The sequence below is a fragment of the Thamnophis sirtalis genome, unplaced genomic scaffold (genome assembly GCF_051295495.1).
Source record: "Thamnophis sirtalis isolate CommonGarterSnake01/CBP01778 unplaced genomic scaffold, rThaSir2_p1.2 scaffold_3, whole genome shotgun sequence".
Taxonomy (NCBI): domain Eukaryota; kingdom Metazoa; phylum Chordata; class Lepidosauria; order Squamata; family Natricidae; genus Thamnophis; species Thamnophis sirtalis.
The window spans coordinates 171,084,077-171,105,050 of NW_028261383.1; the positions used below are offsets into that span (position 1 = coordinate 171,084,077).

Genomic DNA, 20,974 nt, shown 5'->3' on the forward strand with positions numbered 1-20,974 from the left:
ATTAAATAAACTAGCATCAGCTTCAAGAACTTCCTCATTTCCTGTACTCTGCATGGCTATATCAGAAAGCTTTAATTAATTGTGCTTTATTCTTAATCCAAAGTTGAACAAATTGCTCTTAAGTCCTAAATCTGCTCTAAGAAAACAAGGCAGCATCGATGTTATCATTTACAATCCTAAATTACTCGCCTGAATAGATTTACTGGAGTTGCAGTTTTGAACATAATTAAGTATTGTCCGTAATAAAAATGGCATCTAAATCTTGTCTTGGAAGACAGGTTGAGTATGAGGGATAGCATGGGATGCTGTAGCATGAGGCTATATAAGCTGCTCCCCCCCCACCACCAAAGAGATTCTAGGCTCATATTTCTACAATGAAATCTGGATTGCTTAAATTATTTTTAGCATATCTGGTTTATTATGCAACCATGATTGCAAACTAGATTTTACCATGTTTGAAGGTAAGAGGGTCATTTGTCCCTGCATGAATTGAATTGAATTGAATTTATTGCACTTATATGCTGCCCTTTTCCCCCGGAGGGGACTCAGGGCGGCTCACAATCCAAGTCAGGGAAGGGGATACAGATAAGTGATAAAAAGACAAACAAAACAATACACAATTTAAAAGCACACAACAACCATACCATTTGGGGGGGGGGGCAAAAGCTCTTTAGCCCCAGGCCTGTCGGAACAGCCAGGTTTTAAGGGCTTTGCGGAAGGCCTGGAGGTGGTGAGGGTTCGAATCTCCACGGGGAGCTCATTCCAGAGGGTCGGAGCAGCCACAGAGAAGGCTCTCCTCCGGGTAGTCGCCAGCCGGCATTGGCCGGCGGATGGAATTCGGAGGAGGCCTAATCTGTGGGATCTAATCGGTCTATTAGAGGTAATTGGCAGCAGGCGGTCTCTCAAGTACCCAGGTACATGAGAGGGGAGGCGAAGAAAGACTGTGAATGGAGGTTCAGTCGGATAACTTTGTATAGGATGGGCAGTGGGTTGGTAGCCGTGAACTGCAGGGTCAGCAGCTCAGTGAAGCAGTTGTGAGATGGTGGGAGTGGGTGTCTGTTTTTTTTTAAGTGGGTGGATTTGGTTTTTGGCATGTAAAGTATTTTCTTCTATGAAAAAAAAAGGGAATTTGCAGGCACTTCTGGCTAATGTTACAATGAAATGGCACTTTGGAGCAAAAAATAACCCAAGTTACAATTGACCTTTAAGCATAAGCAAAATGCGGTTGGGCCCTCATACTTTAATATATTTCTAATTCGTATCAGTCCTGTAAATAACAGTATTAACTATCTGAGAAGGACTTTAAAAATTGGCTAATCTTTTCAGTGATGGCATTCTGCGCAATGCAAGTTGCCTAACATTGGTTTGGTTTTTTGGATGCTTAGTGAAGCCATTTTTACTGATAATCTGTGAGCGTATTTAGATTTGTGCTCTTTACTTTTTCACACTGCTTTTTGATATTAAAAAACATTTTATTTGATTAACAACATATTAAAAGTAGCTGTGGTTAGCTACACAGGCTAGTCCTATTATGGCTGTGCCTTTTGCATTGTACCATGTCAGTTTCACACCCACAGATATTGTCTAGGTAATAGTCTATAAATGCCATGTATTTCACTCACTGTTTCCTTCCCACATGCATATTTTATCCTTGCATAATGAGTGCATACATCATGGATGTGCAGCTTTCATTTACGTTAGTCTGGTTTATGCAGAAGAATTTCATCTTGAGTGGATCCAGAGTAGGGTCTTTGAGGCATTCCTGACCCAGAAGCCTAGCTCATGAAAGATGCACATGCTTTTTCTTGTGCACACATGTACATGCAGAGGCATGAAAGACCACGCTATTTATCCGCCAACAACTTTTCAAAAGCTAGCTCGGGTTGCTAAGTAACAACCATATAGTTTGCTGCTCACTTACAAAGCGCCATGTACTTAAAAAGTAAGGGAATTAATAGCCGAGGACATTCTAAACCTAGTGTTGACTTTCTCATGGTTTTTTTTTTTTAAATTAAAGCAAGGAAATAATGTTATGCCAACAGATTTCTGTGCTGGGTATCTAGCCTCTAAACGCATCAAATTTAGGGCATCCCTCTTTGAGTGAGGAATGGAGACAGACTTCTGTTTCTGATTATTTCTTAGATATTAAATCACCGGTTTCCAACAACTTTCATCCAATCTCCAAGTTTGTTGGAAGTTTTTATGGAAGTTTGTTGAAAAAGTGGTTGGGCTGCAGAGTTCCTTGGGGAAACAGATACTTTGGGCCCATTTCAGTTGGATTTTAGACCTGGACACAGTATGGAAGCAGCACTGGTTATATTTGTTAATGACCTCTGTGGAACCTGGACAAAGACAGTGGTTCTCTTTGATCTCTCAGCAGTTTTTGATACCATCAATCATGACATCCTTCTGGACTGATTACAAGAATTGGGCATACACGTGGTTCTACGTTTTTCTCTCTGTTGTTTGTTCCTTTGGTATTAATGGGGGAGAGAGGCTGAACCTGGGGATAAGGACCACTACCCCGCCCGAATGTTGTATGCATGTTGCGTATTATTTTATTATGTGTTGTTGTCGTAGTATTGTACTGTATTGTATTCCCCTCTCCCTGGTTTCTGTGAGCCGCCCTGAGTCCCCTCAGGGAAAAGGGCGGCCTACAAATAAAATCAATTCCAATTCCAATTCCAACCTGTGACCCCTCACTTATCAAGCTTGATAAGCTCACCACTTCTATTTAATGTTTCTATGTAATGTTTCTATGGGTGAGATCATTGCTCAGTTTAGGATCCAGAGTCATCGATAAACTGATCTCAACCCCAGGCTGCCCAAGAAATATTGCCAATTATTGGAATAGCAATAATGCTTAGACTTATATACCGCTTCATAGTGCTTTACAGCACTTTCTTAGAAGTTTACAAATGTGAGCATATCCCCCCCCCCCAACAATCTGGGTCCTTATTTTACCAACCTCAGAAGGATGGAAGGATGGGTCAACTTTGAATCCCGTCGGGATCGAACTTCAGGCTGTGGGCAGAGTCAGCCTGCAATACTGCACTTTAACCACTGCGCCACCATGGCTCCTTCTTATCCCAGTGTCTGGAGACGAGACTATGCAGGTATGGATGGGAGGGGGGGATGGGTTTAAACCAGTGGTGGGTTTCAAAAATTGTTGGAACCTACTCTGTGGGTGTGGCCTCCTTTGTGGGAGTGGCTTGCCACCCGTGTGACCGGATGGGAGTGGCTTGCTGCCCATGTGACCGGATGGGAGTGGCTTGCCGCCCATGTGACTGGATATGAAATTATGAATTAGTACTTAGGTCGGTCCAAGTAGCTATTCAGAAGTTAGTGGTTAGAAGCAATCGTAAAGCAGGATATGGAATTAAAACCAGAAATATTTTGTTGGCTATTTGAAAGAGAGTATAATATATATTTAATTTTACACATGTTAGCAGCTGCTGGAATTGTGTTTACACAACAGTGGAAAAACAGAGATATGTAAATGAATAAATATTACAATGTGCAGGAATAAATAAATTGACAATTAAAATCAAGAAGGCTTTGGATACTTTTTCACATGGGATTGGTTTTAGCAATTGCCAACTAACGGAAACAGAAATTAGAAATCCAAAAGTATGAAAGAAAACACCAATTATGTAAGGAAAGGTCCCTAAAATGTATAAGGAAATATTACCAGATCATTATTAATGCGTAGATAACTGCGGGACATTACACACCCACCAGTGGTGGGTTTCAAAACTTTTTGGAACCTCTTCTGTAGGTGTGGCCTGCTTTCCGGGTCCACTGGTGGAACCTCTTCTAACTGGTTCGGTAGATTTGACGAACCGGTTCTACCAAATAGGTGCGAACTGGTAGGAACCCACCTCTGGTTTAAACACTTCCTACTTCCAAAAGACAGGAAATAATACTGATTTTGGCACAACTTTTAAACAAGAGGTCTGAGGCTTCAGATGCCTCATGTTTCATTTTGCATATTTTCTGGGCCATCCATTAAATAGTAGGGTACCATAGTTTGCTTCTTTAGACGGAGTGCATTGTGCAAGCTAGTCAGTGTGGTTGGTTAACTAAATGCATGGGTTAATGCAGTATTTCTTAAAGTGTGGTCTTTGGACTTCTGGGGGGGGGGTCCCCCAAGACCCTCAAAATTATTTGCCAGCCTATGTTGAAAAATAAACCAATATTAAAACCATACCAAACAATTGCGAGAAGCAGTAGCTGTAGTAAAGGCATCGATTTTAATGTTTATATAGTAAATATCAATAAATATAATCCAGGGGTGGGTTTCAACCGGTTCGCGGCGGTCCCTGCGAACTGGTTGGTCGCCGAACCCGGAAGTAAGTAACTTCCGGGAACGGCGAAGGGTGCGCCCGCCCGCCCGCGGTCCTTGCCCGGTTTTGACGAGTTCTGCGCTTCCACGCATGCGCAGGATGCATACAGCGCCTGCGCGATCGTCCAGGAGCAGCTGGAGCGTCACGCAGACGCTAGTACGCATGCGTGCACCGTGCACGAGGACGCCGCCGGCCCCGTTCCAACCGAACCGGTTGGAACGGGGCGAGAAACCCACCCCTGATATAATCCCTACAAGCAAAAGCTCTTTGGGGATCCTCCATTATTTTTAAAAGTGGGAAAGGGATTTTTGTGCAGTTTAGGCTGATTAGTGGATGGTCTTGCTTACCCCCCTTGCTGGCCTTTTGACCTCTGCCTTGAGTTTGTGTGATTTGCCTGGAGACTAGTTCACTTCTTGACATTCCCAGGGCACCTTGAAATGCACCTTAGAAGCCGAGGTGGCGCAGTGGTTAAATGCAGCACTGCAGGCTACTTCAGCTGACTGCTAGTTCGGCAGTTCGGCTGTTCAAATCTCACCGGCTCAAGGTTGACTCAGCCTTCCATCCTTCCGAGGTGGGTAAAATGAGGACCCGGATTGTTGTTGGGGGCAATATGCTGACTCTGTAAAACCGCTTAGAGAGGGCTGAAAGCCCTATGAAGCGGTATATAAGTCTAACTGCTATTGCTATTGAAATGAGTATGTCTGGAAATGGATGGGATGCAGATCACCCAAGAACAATGATGAACAGCACAGCAAGGCAAGGCTTTCTGACATCCCAAGACATCCAAAACGAGGAGCCGAGTATGTCTGGAAATGGATGGGATACAGATCGCCCAAGAACAATGATGAACAGCACAGCAAGGCAAGGCTTTCTGACATCCCAAGACCTCCAAAACGTTTTTTTCGTAATGCGGCATTTACTATTGTAGCAGAAAATGAGACAAGACCAGCTCTTTGTCAGAGGGAGAGGTTTATTTGCGCAAAGGTTCAGTAGCGATTGGTCAAGCAAAATCTGAACCCCGAAGGGCAGTTGTTTACAGTCTTTTATACTTTTAGCCAACGTATCGATCAGGGGTGGGTTTCAACCGGTTCGCGGCGGTCCCGGCGAACCGGTTGGTCGGCGAACCCGGAAGTAAGTAACTTCCGGGAACAGCGAAGGGCCCCCCCGCCCGCCTGCATTCCTTACCCAGTTTTGACGAGTTCTGTGCTTCCACGCATGCGCAGGACGCATACAGCGCCTGCACGATCCCCCAGGAGCAGCTGGAGCATCACACAGATGCTAGTACGCATGCGTGCGCTGCGCGCGTGCACGAGGACACCGCCGGCCCCGTTCCAACCGAACCGGTTGGAACGGGGCGAGAAACCCACCCCTGGTATCGATCACCCCAAAGTACCTGGCCTTCCTGTGTCATGTAGACCCCCTTCCTGTGTCATGTAAACCTCGTACACCATCTCCCAAAACAGAGACATGACATTCATTACTAATTTACCTCCCCACAGGGGGTATTGGTACCAATATCCTTTTTTCATTTGTTTTAGTTAGGTGAAGCAAACAGAACAACTAATCTTAAGGGTAATTATTCCTTTTTCCCATGGTAAAGAAACTTTAATACCCAATACCCGAAGTGGCGCAGTGGTTAGAGTGCAGCACTGCAGGCTACTTCAGCTGACTGCAGTTCTGCAGTTCGGCTGTTCAAATCTCACCGGCTCAAGGTTGACTCAGCCTTCCATCCTTCCGAGGTGGGTGAAATGAGGACCCGGATTGTTGTTGGGGGCAATATGCTGACTCTGTAAACCGCTTAGAGAGGGCTGAAAGCCCTATGAAGCGGTATATAAGTCTAACTGCTAAATAATCTGTCTAGTTATCAAATTCTCTTTTATTATAAATTACGTGTATTACAAAGTTAGGGAAATTTCCCTCCCCAGCCTTCCTCAATCCACGCCCTCCAAATGCATTGGGACAGCAACTCCTCAAATTCACAATCAAGATGACCAATATCTCAACATACCGGGACTTGGGTGGAGGGGGGGGGGTATCAGGTTGGGGAAGCTGATCAGTGGGGAAGATGCCAGGGCCCCTGGAGGCAGACTTGGGCCCCTAGAGACTTGGAGAACATGGCTACAAGCAAACAATTTTTTGTGATTCTGGAACCACTTGCCATGACAAGAAGGTAAACTCCCTGAGTGGGCTTGAGGTTGAAACAGTTGTATTCTCTGCATTCCTACTCTTGAGAATCTCTTGTTTTAATGCAGTGGTTCCTAAACTTGGCAACTTTAAGACTTGTGGACTTCAACTCCACAAGCAGAGCTGGCTGGAGAATTCTGGGAGTTGAAGTCCACAAGTCTTAAAGTTGCCAAGTTTGGGAACCCCCCACTGTTTTAATGGAAACACTGAACCTATTCTGGCTGCTTTTCTAATGTTCTTTGAATTTTGTGACTTATTTTTATTCTTAAAAGGACTTTTTAAATGAAATTCACAAGCAATTCATCATTTGCGTCCATGTGTGCATATGAATCCATGACTATCCTTATGCATTTATGAGTATAGGCACAGGTAGAAGCCAAGCACGAAGACACAAATTGCTTAGAAAACACTCCTACAGCTGTTAGAACCTGATGCTGCTGATTTCGCTGTGATTTTGTTGTGTATGTTGCTTGTGACTGTCATTGCTGCTGCTGATTTTTGTTCTTGATATTGTGGTTTTTTTTTCTTCGTCATCTGTGCGCTTTATCTTTCATGTTTTAATAGATTTGTATGCTGCCCCAAGGGCTCTAGTTATAGAACAGAATATAAGAAAACATAATAAATAGTATATGTTGACAGAAGGAGATGGATTTGGGAGTAAAGAGAAGTGCTTATTATAGCCCAACCCACTACCCTCCTCTATTTGGTTCACCCACAAAACCGCGCTCGACTAAACCGCGCCCGACTAAACCGCGCCGCTGATGTCATCAACAGGGCGACAACAGCACGGAGTAGAAGCATGCTGTAAACCCTAAACCTAAAATTAACCCCTAAACCTAACCCCCCTAAACCTAATCCTAAACCTAACCCTTAACCTAACCCTAAACCTAACCCTTAACCTAACCCTAAACCTAATCCTAACCCTTAACCTAACCCTAAACCTAAACCTAACCCTTAACCTAACCCTAAACCTAATCCTAACCCTTAACCTAACCCTAAACCTAAACCTAACCCTAAACCTAACCCTAAACTTAACCCTTAACCTAACCCTAAACCTAATCCTAACCCTTAACCTAACCCTAAACCTAAACCTAAACCTAACCCTAACCCTAACCCTTAACCTAACCCTAAACCTAACCCTAACCGTTAACCTAACCCTAAACCTAACCCTAAACCTAACCCTAAACCTAACCCTAAACCTAACCCTAAACCTAACCCTAAACCTAACCCTAAACCTAACCCTTACCTTAAGTTGAATCGGCTTGCTTTCAAAGCGCTATTTAAAGCGCCCTTCTTTCTCCGCGCTGGCTGTTGTCGCCCTGTTGATGACGTCAGCGACGCGGTTTAATCGGGCGCAGTTTAGTCGAGCGCAGTTTTGATGGGTCACGCCTCTATTTCATCAAATTTTCCTCTCCCCTTAATTCTACCTCTATCCTGGGTCCCTTTGGTTAATGCACAATAGATCACAATGGGGGGAAAAAGGGGAAGAATATTAGGAAGTAATAATTATGTACACAGCTTAGAACAATATAATTTGCAGAACACTTGACCTTCTTTGGATTGACCCTCACAACAAGATCATTGCTGTTCTCATTTTACAGATGGGGAACTGAGGCTGGCAGAGAGTGACTTACCCAAGGCCATTCAATAAAGGCCATAGCAGTCGGGCTCACAAGTCAGCATCCGTTGGGACACACTTAAGCTGTTGCTTTGTGTCCTATCCTGTCCTTAGTGGATCCTGTGAGAACAGCTTTTCTCTTCTGCGTGATGTTCTTCTGTACCCTCAAAACTTTCGACCAACCCCCCCTCTAACCTTTCTACTGGGCAAAACAGCCAGTTTCCTCCAAGTTTTCCTTGTGCGATTTGTCTTCTAGACATTTATCCTCCGTGCGACTCTTCTCTGAAACTTTTCCATTGATCAGGATCCTGTCTGAATTGTAAGGCTCAGAAACGAACTGTACTCTACTTCAAAGGAGATCTTACCACAGCCCAATTTTCCATTGCTTCTTGAGTCTTGGATACAATTTTTTTTTGCTTCAGCGTTATTCTGTGGACTTGTGCATCTATCTGTTCATGCATCTAAAGAAAAAAAGAGAGTTAGAAAACAAAAATCTTACTATGTGATGAGAAATGATGTACTTAAGACATTGTTAGCCTAATTGACATGTTAAGATTTATTTTTTTCACACAGAAGATTGAACTAGAGTGACACATGATTTTATTAAATAAGTTTCAAGATGGTAAGGTTTGGTCAATGTGCATATGTCTCCTTTCCATGTATTTCTGCTTAAAAAGTCTTCAGTGGATACCATTAATGATATTTCTCATTGGATAAAGTGGGTTTCTGGTTTTTCCACTCCCCAAAGTTCCAGCCCTTCATTCTGATCATGCAGCTTGTACATCAGGAAAGGCCAAGGATATATTATTGACTGAAGTGAAGGACAAGAAGTTACCCTCTGGTTTAATCAGACTAGAAATTGAAATCTAATATGATGCTTCAGGACCACAGGCTAGCTACAGAGAGCAGAAGAGGCTGCGAGATGCATAAATACTTGTATGTAGGTGTGATGTGCGATGTGTGTTTGTATAAATATCAACTTAGCAGTTAATATGGTCAAAAGTGTTACTTCATCACAGATGTATCTATAAAATTGGGAGGGGGGAGGCAATCAATATGCAATGTTGGACCATCACTTTGGAAAGCTCTTTCTTAAGTCTTCTTTTTTGGATTTAGAAAGTTGGCAGACTTTGACAAGATTTTAGGCATCAACATTGCTGGGGAGGGTGGAGGCAGGGGTATTAAATATATTCTTTAATTGAGATGGTTTGATTATGATATTGCTCGGCTTTGATTTGTAATTTGTTACTTTACAGTAGTTGTACAATGCTTCAATCATTTGTGAAAAACTGACTAATAAATGTAGTTGGTGAATGAGCCAGTAAATAAACCACTTTCTGCAAAATACAGTATTAAATTATGCACAAACTCATCAGTAAATCCTCATGGAATTAGAGGTTATTTTGATTTTTGTTCTATATTGTGTTAGCAATTCAGCATCCTGTTCTTATTAATTTGCTTTAGCACTCTACCTTTTCGATTTCTTTGGTTGAAGTACTCTTTTCCTACTCTGACAAGCCTTGAGGTTTCTACAGACCAACTAATCCCTCTTGTTCAACACAGAGCCATTTGGGCTATATAAAGAGAAACATAGTCAAACAAATATGATCATCATAAATGGGAATACACTGAATAGAAAAGAGTGAGTAAGTTCTATTTTCTACATAGGATCTATGGATTATAAATCCTTTGTAGACAGTTAATTCTGTACAAAGAAATATGAGAATCAAGCAATACTAATTAGCTTTTAGAAAGAGGAGAACATAAAAATGAAGGGAAAAGGGCAAAAAATATGAAAACATGAACTTAAAGTTAAAAGCATAGAAATATGTAGAAAAAATGCAGAATAAACTGGTGTAAATAAAGCAAACCAACCAATCAATCGTAAACCAATGAATGAGAAAAAAGAATTAAATAGTCTTATACTCAAGCAGTATTACCAGTCAAATGTTTGCTCTAAATTTGTCCATTTGCCGGAGCAAAAATAACCACGGATTCCATGATATGCGTTATGGTTATATAACATACATTCTAATTGTGCCTGAGCTAAGAAGCTCTATTCAAAGCCGGTCTAAATTGCACAATAGTCTTGCACAAAACAAGCCCCTGAAATCCAAAACAGAAAAAATACAAAAAAAACGCACCAACTTAACTGCGGAGAGACACTTTCCTGATCTATATATGAAATGAAAGTTGCTATTATGGGTAGGCGTTTGCCCAGTGAAATTTTTCCAGATGGAGGAACTTGAAATTGACCTGGGGAAGCAAGGGAGAGCTAAAATCAATACCATCAGCTAGCCATTTTGGAATGGAAGCAAAACATTTCCACTTAGAATACTTGCTGTGTTTATGAATAGCAATAGCAATAGCAGTTAGACTTATATACCGCTTCATAGGGCTTTCAGCCCTCTCTAAGCGGTTTACAGAGTCAGCATATTGCCCCCAACAACAATCCGGGTCCTCATTTTACCCACCTCGGAAGGATAGAAGGCTGAGTCAACCCTGAGCCGGTGAGATTTGAACAGCCGAACTGCAGAACTGCAGTCAGCTGAAGTAGCCTGCAGTGCTGCATTTAACCACTGCGCCACCTCGGCTCTCCCACCCATTGCCTTATAAATTATACAGGTGGGAGTTGTTCCATTCAGTAAAATGTTGCCGCATGGAATTGTCCCACACATGAGGCCGGCCAGCCATATCTTCTTCCAATTTCTGCTGTTCCTTCCTGCCAGTTCTCCGTGTCCCTCCCACAAAACATTTAATCAGAGGGTCCCCGTGAGTCTGCTTAGTCCTCCTCTAATACTTTCATTGTTTCCGCAATCCATCTTTCATTTTCAAAACCTAGAGGAAGTTTTATATAAACCTTGGGGTTTTCAAGCCTACAAATACCTTCCTGTTGTGCATTTTGATTACAGCATATGCCTATCAAGCCTAAAGCAAATTGATACTCAGTAAATAAAGATTACATAGGCTTGTTTTTTCTATTTTTCTTCTGGATTCTTTACTCACCTGTTGTTTATTTTGGCAACCTCTTTGATTTGAGCAAAGCAGGATTCCAGTAATCTTATGCTGGTTCCGGTTCCAGAAAATAAACAAGTTTTCCTGTTTAAATCAATATAAAGCCAACTCTTCCTGTTGAAGTCATCAATAGCATTTTCCTTTGATGCATATGATCAGCTTACACGGCATTTTTTGGGCCCCTGGGCCACATCTGGTTCTTTGGCTCTCCCTGTCTTAGCCCATGTGAGGTCAATTGGAAATTAGAAATCCAATGCAAATACAGGTAGTCCTTGACTTACGACCATAATTGAGCTCAAACTTTATGTTGCTGAGTGAGAAGTTTATTAAGTGAGTTTTGCCCCATTTTACAACATTTCTCGGCACATTTATTAAGCGAATCACTGCAGTTCTTACGTTACTAACATGGTTAAGTCCAGCTTCCCCATTGATTTTGCTTGTCAGAAGATGATGATCATTTATTGGCTTAAAATGCATTCCTTCCCAGAGGGACTGTCCCCACTAGTGTTGACTGACAATTTCCCTTCCCCCTGGAAACAGGCAATTGATCACAAGCTGGGCTCTAAAGGGCTCTCACCATTATTCTTAATGTCCCTAGGCTTTGAGCAAGCAAAGCAAGTAGTAATCAATAGAATGAGGGACATGGAGTTCCAAGAAGAACTAAATAGGTTGCCTCTCCACAGTAGGGACAGAATCAAACAGGGTGGGTGGAAATCGGCAAGATATCTAAATGACCTGATCTCCCCAAAACAAAGAATAGCTTTCTTCAGAGCCAGATTTAACATTCTTCCTTCAGCACTCCTCCAGGGCAGGTATAAGAGAACACCTATAGCAGAACGGGTTTGTATATATGTGGTAAAGGAGAAGTGGAAGATAATTCACATGTTCTATTACACTGCGAGCTATACAGAGCTTGTAGGTCTGCACATATTCTCCCCTTATTAGAGAGATTGCCAGAGAGGGCAGACCATTTTTATCTAGGCTTCCTCCTCCAGGACACTAACCCGGTTACCACGTATGCAGTGGCAAAGTTCTGTGCGGCCGCAATGGCCATAAGAAAAAAAAATTGGCTACAGAAGTATAGTACCATCTTGTACCAATTATCTAGCCAGGACAAATCACGGCTTGAACTACCTTGCTTTGCATGTAATGAGTCTTATCTCATATATTAGTTTCACCTTTTAAGTTGCATTACTGAAATAAATGAGCTTTTGCACGATATTCTAATTTTTCGAGTTTCACCTGTATGCCAGTGATGGCTAATCTTTTACGTCACCACATGCCAGGAGCCAAGGTGGCGCAGTGGTTAAATGCAGCACTGCAGGCTACTGCTAGATCAGCAGTTCAGCGGTTCAAATCTCACCGGCTCAGGGTTGACTCAGCCTTCCATCCTTCCGAGGTGGGTGAAATGAGGACCCGGATTGTTGGGGGCAATATGCTGACTCTCTGTAAACCGCTTAGAGAGGGCTGAAAGCCCTATGAAGCGGTATATAAGTCTACTGCTATTGCTATTGCTATTGCCAACCTGTTAGCCAGAAATGGTACGCAAAACCATCCCGCCTGGACCACATTGCCTCGCTGGCTCTCGCACACGCGGGAGCACAGAAACCCGGAAAAGCAGTGTTCTGATACGCATGCATGCGCCGGCAACCAAGCTTCTGGTTTCCGGCACACGTGCATGCCTGACAAACAGCTGGCCGTTGCCCATGAGCGTGAAGGAAACCTGGAAGTTCGGGTGCCGGCACACTCATGCACTCTGGAACGCTGCTCTTCTGGGTTTCGGTGCTCCTATGCGTGCGAAGGCGAGCTGACTGGCGTGTGTGTGTGTGTGTGTGTGTGTGTGCACAGGAACATGGAAGTGGAGCCAGCAAGGCTGTGCGTCCCGCGCAGGATGGCTCTGTGTACTACTTCCGGCACACGTGCCAGAGGTTTACCACCACGGGTATATACTATTTAGTATTTTATCAGCTAATCAATGTCCTCAAAAACATTATCCCCCTCTTCTTACCAGGGCAGCAAATAACTATCCTGGCAGTGCGCGGTACATCTGTTTTTTAACCCTTCTCTGTCTGAATTATGAAATTTGGAATAAAGAGTTGTCTTTTTCTTCCATGCAGAGCACGAATTGATTTGAAGTGCTGTAGAAATAAGTTGTAACAGTGGTAATTGCAGATGAGGCTTTTAAAAGATTTACTTGGTTGGTTTTTTTAAATTATATAACTTCCAATGAAACTACAAAGGAAATACAGAAAGAAAAATACTAAACTTATAAATTCCATCAGCACAAAACAAATTATATATATAAAAGCTAAGTAATATACATTTTAGAAATTGTGAATGTTTTAAGGTTAGTGGGGGGGGGGGGAAGAAACAATAAAGATTTCTTTCAATAAAGGTTTCTTTCAATAAAGACTGTCTCTGACAGTACAAAAATAATTACTATATCCTTAGGTAAATCACTACAACTCAGGTTTTAAATGAAAATTTGAGCCTTGATCATACAGAAGTATATTTATCCATCCTTTTTTTCCCCTATGGACAGTCTCAACAGTTCAATTGCTGAGAAGTGATAAATGTCATTAAATCAAACCTCATAGTCTGGTACAGTATGTATTTTTTCTTCTAAGAACATACAATCCCCTTATATTCTACAGTCTAGACACTATGAATCCAGAGTTCTTCACAAATTAACACATTCCAGATTTGGGGAATATAATTTAACAGCATGTTAACATCTGCCATATAAAACTTTGCTTCGGCCCAAGAATCTTAATTACCACACTGATTATATCTAACCAAAAAGCAATCACCAGTGAGCACAACCAAACTATATGCATACAAGTACATACATACATACCTTCAAATTAATTAAATCTCCAAAAAGGAAGGATGTTAGTCAACCTTTTAAAAACATCTAGTGGGGTTTGTTGCTGTTATTGAATTAGCCTAATTTTTAGTCATAAGAAGAATACTTAACTTTCCTTAAAGCCTAAGAATAAACGTTTTGTAATATAGAATATTTCAAAGCTCTGTCTCTAATTTCTTCTGCCAAATTTGTTTTGTAAAAAAAAATATATATTATTTGCTGGTAATAATAGTTTAGCCTCTATAAAATCTGTTCCAATTCACTCAAAATTGCTGGCGTTTTAGAGGCTGTTAAAGCATTTAGCTCAAGCAGGGAACATAACTGAAACACTTAATTGTATACTGCCTTTCAGCTATTTGGGGATAAGTTATATTTCTTTTAAAACCTTTGAAAGTATATTAATGATCAAGCAATTAAGAGTAACTATTCCATTTCCCCCCAATATTTTTAAGTGTTAAAAATTAGTGGGTTCAGCGCTCTTTGCATCCTGGCAAATATTTGGTTCCAGTTATAGCAATAATACAATGATATTTTAAGTACATAAGAAGATTAAATGTATTTGGACATTATTGGGTGAGAAATTAAAATTTGTCCTTAGTCCTCATGGGAAATTTGTAATAATTCTTGTTTTAAAATGGCAGGAAGGGTGCCAAGTAGCAACCTTCTAGCTTGACCCCCAAGTGTATTTGTATTTGTATTTGGTTTATTTGTATGCCGCCCTTCTCCAGGAGGGACTCAGGGCGGCGAACAACTCAAAGGGGAAGGGAACATAAACAACAGTACACATAATTAAAATACACGAAAATCACACAGCCATACCAGTTGAGAGGGGAGGGGAACTCATCAACCCCAGGCCTGCCGGCACAGCCAGGTTTTGACGGCTTTCCGGAAGGCCTGGAGAGAGGTGAGGGTCCGGATCTCCGCGGGGAGTTCATTCCAAAGGGCCGGAGCTGCTACAGAGAAGGCCCTCCCCCGGGTAGTAGCCAGATGGCATTGGCTGGTGGACGGAACCCGGAGGAGGCCGACCCTGTGAGATCTGACGGGTCTTTGGGATGTAATTGGCAGCAGGCGGTCTCTCAAGTACCCAGGTCCAATACCATGAAGAGCTTTATAAGTTACGACTAGCACCTTGAAGCGTATCCGGAGACCGATCGGTAGCCAGTGCAGCTCGCGGAGGATAGGTGTAACGTGGGTGTACCGAGGTGCACCCACAATCGCTCGCGTGGCTGCATTCTGGACGAGTTGAAGTCTCCGAATACTCTTCAAAGGCTGCCCCATGTAGAGCGCATTGCAGTAGTCCAGTCTTGAGGTCATGAGGGCGTGAGTGACTGTATATTTCCAATATACTTGCATTTAGTATACAACTGTAGCAGATATCTGATATTACAGTTGAAAACAGGAATACTGAAACCGCTTTTATAATAGCCCAAAGGTGCTTTTTCAGGAGGCAACTGGACTAACTTGTTTTTTTTCTTTGAGGACGTTTCGTTTCTCATCCAAGAAACTTCTTCAGCTCTGACTGGATAGTGGGGAATGTCTAAAAGGATGCAAATGACCAGCTGTCTGTGAGGATCTGTGAGGAATATAAATCCTTCCATTCCCCACTATCCTGTCAGAGCTGAAGAAGCTTCTTGGAATGAGAAGTGAAATGTCTTCAGAGAACAAACAAGAACGTCCAGTTGCCTCCCGAAAAAACACCTTTGGGACAACCATGATCTTGGATGACTGAGAATCTCTACAGCCACTGTTATAATCGGAAGGCAAAAGCTTTGAAAGATAAATACTGAGTGTTCCACCTGTCCATAGATATTTAACTATTAACCAATATGTGGTCTGTTGTGGCCTGGCAGGAGCCGTTGACTCTGACAGCGAGGGGTCTTATGAGTCGGCCCTGGGGGAGGTGGAGGACCCTGGACAGGGTGCCGGCTCCGAGCAGGGCAAGGAGAGACTGGTTGGCCACCAGGTGGCACCGGAGCCTTGGATCAGAGGGAGTGATCCGGAAAACACTTGTGAGTTGTTTCGGGATGCACGCCGTCAAAGGGCTACTCGCGGCAAGAACAACTGCGTAATTATAGGAGATGATTACATCTCTGGATTGCTGCCAGAGTTTGTTTGCATTGCTGCCAAGTTTTGTAGGACTTGCTGCCAGAGTGCTTATCTCCTTGTTTATGTGGCTTGCGGCCAACAAGAGTCTGGATTGATTAAAAGAAACCTTCTCATTTACGTTGGTTTCGGCTTTCGTTCCTGGACGGAGGAGGGGGGGGGGGTCAGAACAGTGGTCATTGCAACATTAGGGGAAGACATTTCTTCCCAGACATCTGAAATCACATAAGAACTTCAACTTCACTCTTTCTTAATAGAGGCTGCTTTTCTTTCTTGTTTAAGCCATTCCATCTCTGCCTTTTTAAAGGAGTGTCTAGGCTCATTTCCAAAATAATAAAGGGCAAATCTAATGGCCTGTGGTGCTCAGTGAGCCCAGCCATATGGCTGTCCTGGCTTTAACATATCATCATCACCTGTAACTCTGTTGTAAAAGCTCACTAGGGACTAGAGGCCATGCCAGTTAATTCCCTCTAGCAGCGATTCTCATGGGATTTTTCTTGCTTGCTATCCTGAAGTAAACTCCTAGGCTTTTAATAGTTGCATTGCAAGAAAAGACCATTTCAGTCATTAAAGCGCTACAATAAAATGAGATGAAGCAACTACTGGAGCTGTCTAAAATGACATTGCCAAAAGGAGCAACAGCATCAAAGTAATAGCAGGTGTAAGTAGCTCTGCTTGTAACCCTAAGTATACTCTGAGGCAGGGGCATCAGAGGTGGGTTTCTACCAGTTCGCACCAGTTCGGTAGAACCGGTTCATCAAATCTACCGAACAGGTTATAGAAGAGGTTCCACCAGTGGACTCGGAAAGCAGGCCACACCTACAGAAGAGGTTCCAAAATTTTTTGAAACCCACCACTCACTCACTCTCTCTCACTCTCTCTCTCTCTCTCTCTCTCTCTCTCTCTCTCTCTCTCTCTCTCTCTCTCTCTCTCTCTCTCTCTCTCTCTCTCTCTCTCTCTCACACACACACACACACACACACACACACAGACTCACACAGAGAGAGAAAGAGAAAGAAAGGAAGAAATAAATAAATAATAGCAATAGCAATAGCAATAGCAGTTAGACTTATATACCGCTTCATAGGGCTTTCAGCCCTCTCTAAGCGGTTTACAGAGTCAGCATGTTGCCCCCAACAACAATCTGGGTCCTCATTTCACCCACCTCGGAAGGATGGAAGGCTGAGTCAACCTTGAGCCGGTGAGATTTGAACCGCCGAACTGCAGATAGCAGTCAGCTGAAATGGCCTGCAGTACTGCACCCTAACCACTGCGCCACCTCGGCTCTTGAAATAAAAAAAGAAAAAAGAAAGAAAAAGTGAGAGAGAGATGAAAGAAAAAAAGGAAAAAAGGGACAGAGAGACAAAAGGAAGGAGAGAGAGAGAGAGAAAACACATGTCTGGCAAGCCACTCCCACCAGGTCACATGGCCGGCAAGCCACTCCCACAAAGGAGGCCACACCCACAGAGTAGGTTCGAAAATTTTTTGAAACCCACCACTGAGGGGCATCATTAAAAAAAACCTACAAAATTAAATCCAGTATTTAACATTTCATGCTTTTTTAAAAATTACATAGATTTGCACCACCATATCTTGAAATGCAAATGTAAGATAGCTGTTTCCTTGGAACAAAGCTATTTTTCTTTGTTCCTGCTTTAGAGTACCATTAAATACAAGGTTTCTCAATTTAACCTACTTCAAAGGATTGTTGTGAGGCTAAAATTAGGAAGGGAAGAGAGACAAATGTAATTATAGCGAGCCTTATAGTAATTACAGCAAATCTGTGTTAACATTCTTATGTTAATAACGCATCCCTGAAAGATTTGCACGAGCAAATAAAAATGCAGCATATCTGGGAAATGCAGTGTAATAATCATGGGGTATTGTGTCTTGATCTATGGTGTTAATGTCAGAGGTGAGTTGCTGCCGGTTCGCATTGGTTCAGGGTGAACCAGTAGTGGTTTGTTCATCCTCAAGACTAGACTACTGTAATGCGCTCTACATGGGGCTGCCCCTGAAAAGCGTCCGGAGACTACAATTAGTCCAGAATGCAGCTGCGTGAGCAATACTGGGTGTACCAAGATACACCCACGTTACACCTATCCTCCACGAGCTGCACTGGCTTCCTATTGGTCTCCGAACACGATTCAAGGTGCTGGTCATTACCTTTAAAGCCCTACATGGCTTAGGACCTGGCTACCTGCGAGACCGCCTACTGCCGCATACCTCCCAACGGCCGGTAAGATCGCACAGGGCGGGCCTCCTTCGGGTGCCGTCAGCCAGGCAATGTCGGCTGGCGGCTCCCTGGAGGAGGACCTTCTCTGTAGCCGCTCTGACCCTATGAAATGAACTACCCCTAGAGATCCGGACCCTACCCACTCTCATGGCCTTCCGAAAGGCTGTCAAAACCTGGCTATTCCGGCAGGCCCCGGGCTGTTGACCTCATTACTGAGGTCCAGCCCCGACCAGATTGGGTGCATGGTGAGGTTTTAATCTCTTTTCTTTGTCTTTTTAATTTTTTATTTTTTATAGTTCACTTTTCTGTAAGCCGTCCGGAGTCCTCCGGGATTGGGCGGCCTATAAATTCATTAAATACAATACAATACAATACAATCTGGGTCGCAGAACCGGCAGTGACCCAGGTTGGCCACACCTCCGAACTGATTTCCCGGTCGCCGCTGGTGTTGCCAGCATGGATTTTGGTCCTTTTGCAATGTTTTGCACATGCGCAGAACATTTTACAAGCAACTGTGTGTGCGCGCGCACAGCAAACCAGCAGTAACGCCGGCATCAACCCACCCCTGGTTAGTATGTATGTGTAAAGAGAGAAGGAAGAAAAAAAAATGATAGGGGAAGTTAAGGAATATGGGTTTCTGCAAACACAGACAAATATCATGCTCTAAGGCAGAAATCTGGGATTGTAATAAGTTTAATCTTTATTGTCATTGTACTTAAATACAACGAAATTGGTTACAACGAAATTGGTTACAACAAAATTGGTTATAATGTGTACATATATTAAGCTCCAAGGTTATTCTGGCTTAGTATATCACATTAGACCAGTGGTGCCATGGTGCCAGTGGTGTTAGGTTTTGCTGAATATAAGACTTACTTCTGAGTAAGTATAATAACCTTGCCTCGCATCTTCCCTGCAACAACATCCCTGTGAGATAGGTTGGAGAGAGAGAGAGAGAGAGAGAGAGAGAGAGAGAGAGAGAGAGAGAGAGGGAGGGAGGGAGGGAGGGAGGGAGGGAAGGAGGGAGAGAGAGGGGGGGTGGGAGAGAGAGGGGTGGGTGGGAGAGAGAGAGAAAGACTCTTTAAGACACTACTATATCTGTGGCTTAGCATTATGTGTAAACTCAGCCATTGTAGCTTATTCAATAAGCCATTATTAAGTTAACCTTAATTTAAAGCAAAATCTATCTTTATTTCCACTAAGTTATGCTTGTGCTCACAAATAAACAACCCCAGGGTAAACTTATTCATATCTTCTGGTTACAGATACTTGCTGTAATTTAGATGTTTTAATGCTGATCAGTGCCAAAACGCATCCTAAACAAAATATAAGTGTGATTCCAACCTTCTAGATCGGAGAAAAAGATGATTTGGAGGATGGGAGCAATTCAGGAGGCAAATATGTTTTGCTATATATGCACAATATGTTGTATTGTAAGTCAACACTATCCCTAGTTTAATTTTCACCTTGACAATTTACTTATGAAGCAACTTCCTAATTTTTCAACTTTGTGCATACTCTTCCCCCTGCAGTTATTTAACAAATGTGGTCTGCTTGTAAAGGATATCTTGTAACTGTAATTAAGACAAACTGTAACTATGACAAATCATAGGAAGTATATCCTGAAGAAGCTTCCAGAAGGAGAATGATATTACGTAGTTGTTGTAGCCATTTGGTTATATCAAAACATTTTAAGAACCAACAGACATATGGGTAGCATGATTTGCTATATACAAATGTGAACTTGTTTTAGATGCATATTTATTGTAATTGCTTTGAAGATAATCAATTTTGCATGTGGAGAAGAGGGAAAAATTGATATTATTCAGTTTGAATGCGTCCCAATTCCAGCCAACTTTGGCAGCTAATTATATTCCTACAAAGCTGCAGAAATGCATCAAAGCTACACTAGCACTTTCTGCTTGCATATTAGATCTGATTTTATTTTTCTTCTTCCTTGTAAAGTGTGGGTTTTTTTGGGGGGGGGGTCAGGGCAACCTGGTCTACCCAATTATGGGATGGAGCATACTGCTTCCATTTTTGCCTTTTAGCCCCGATCCAGGAGCCTTCACAGGGAGTTGCTTTCGTGTCAAACTATTTTTGTATTGAATTTATGTTTTACTGACCAAGAAATAAAGGCAGACTGGTATAGATCTATTTCAAGCTATTTATCTCTCATCAGCTAGCCATACTCCTTGTAGTTTATTTTACAAAATTAGATTTATTTCTCGTGCCTTTTTCTAAGCAGTGATGTTGCTCTGTCACCAGAGGGCAGCAGTACCTGGGAAATACGAAAAGCAAATTTCTAGAAATGCCAACTTGTGACTCTTCATTGGTCACAAGTGAGAAGGATGGACTCATAGAATTATTCAGAAGGGAGGAGCCACTGAGTGCCGCTTCTTGGCTGTATTTACACTGTAATTAAAGTGGAATGCCTTAACTGCAGTTATTATCCAAATTCTGCAGTAGAATTCTTGTCCTTAACTTTCATTTCTGATGTCACCCATATATGAGGACAAGAAGAGGGCTAATGTAAGATCATTTTCTTTTCATCCATTTATTCAATTTATAAGCCTGCCCATCTCAAATTCGTGACTCTGGGCGGT

The 20,974-nt window shown here is 42.5% G+C and overlaps 1 protein-coding gene and 1 long non-coding RNA gene across 2 annotated transcripts in view; one reads left to right on the plus strand and one right to left on the minus strand.

The window, feature by feature from the left end:
• Positions 1 to 20,974, plus strand: part of IQSEC2 (IQ motif and Sec7 domain ArfGEF 2) — a 208,902-nt gene that overhangs the window by 59,788 nt on the left and 128,140 nt on the right. The window lies entirely within an intron of this gene.
• Positions 8,012 to 10,496, minus strand: LOC106546907 (uncharacterized). The gene is made up of 3 exons (XR_001313397.2): positions 10,293 to 10,496; positions 9,621 to 9,722; positions 8,012 to 8,609 (listed from the first exon to the last, which is right to left on the minus strand). It is a non-coding gene; the product is annotated as an uncharacterized LOC106546907 (long non-coding RNA).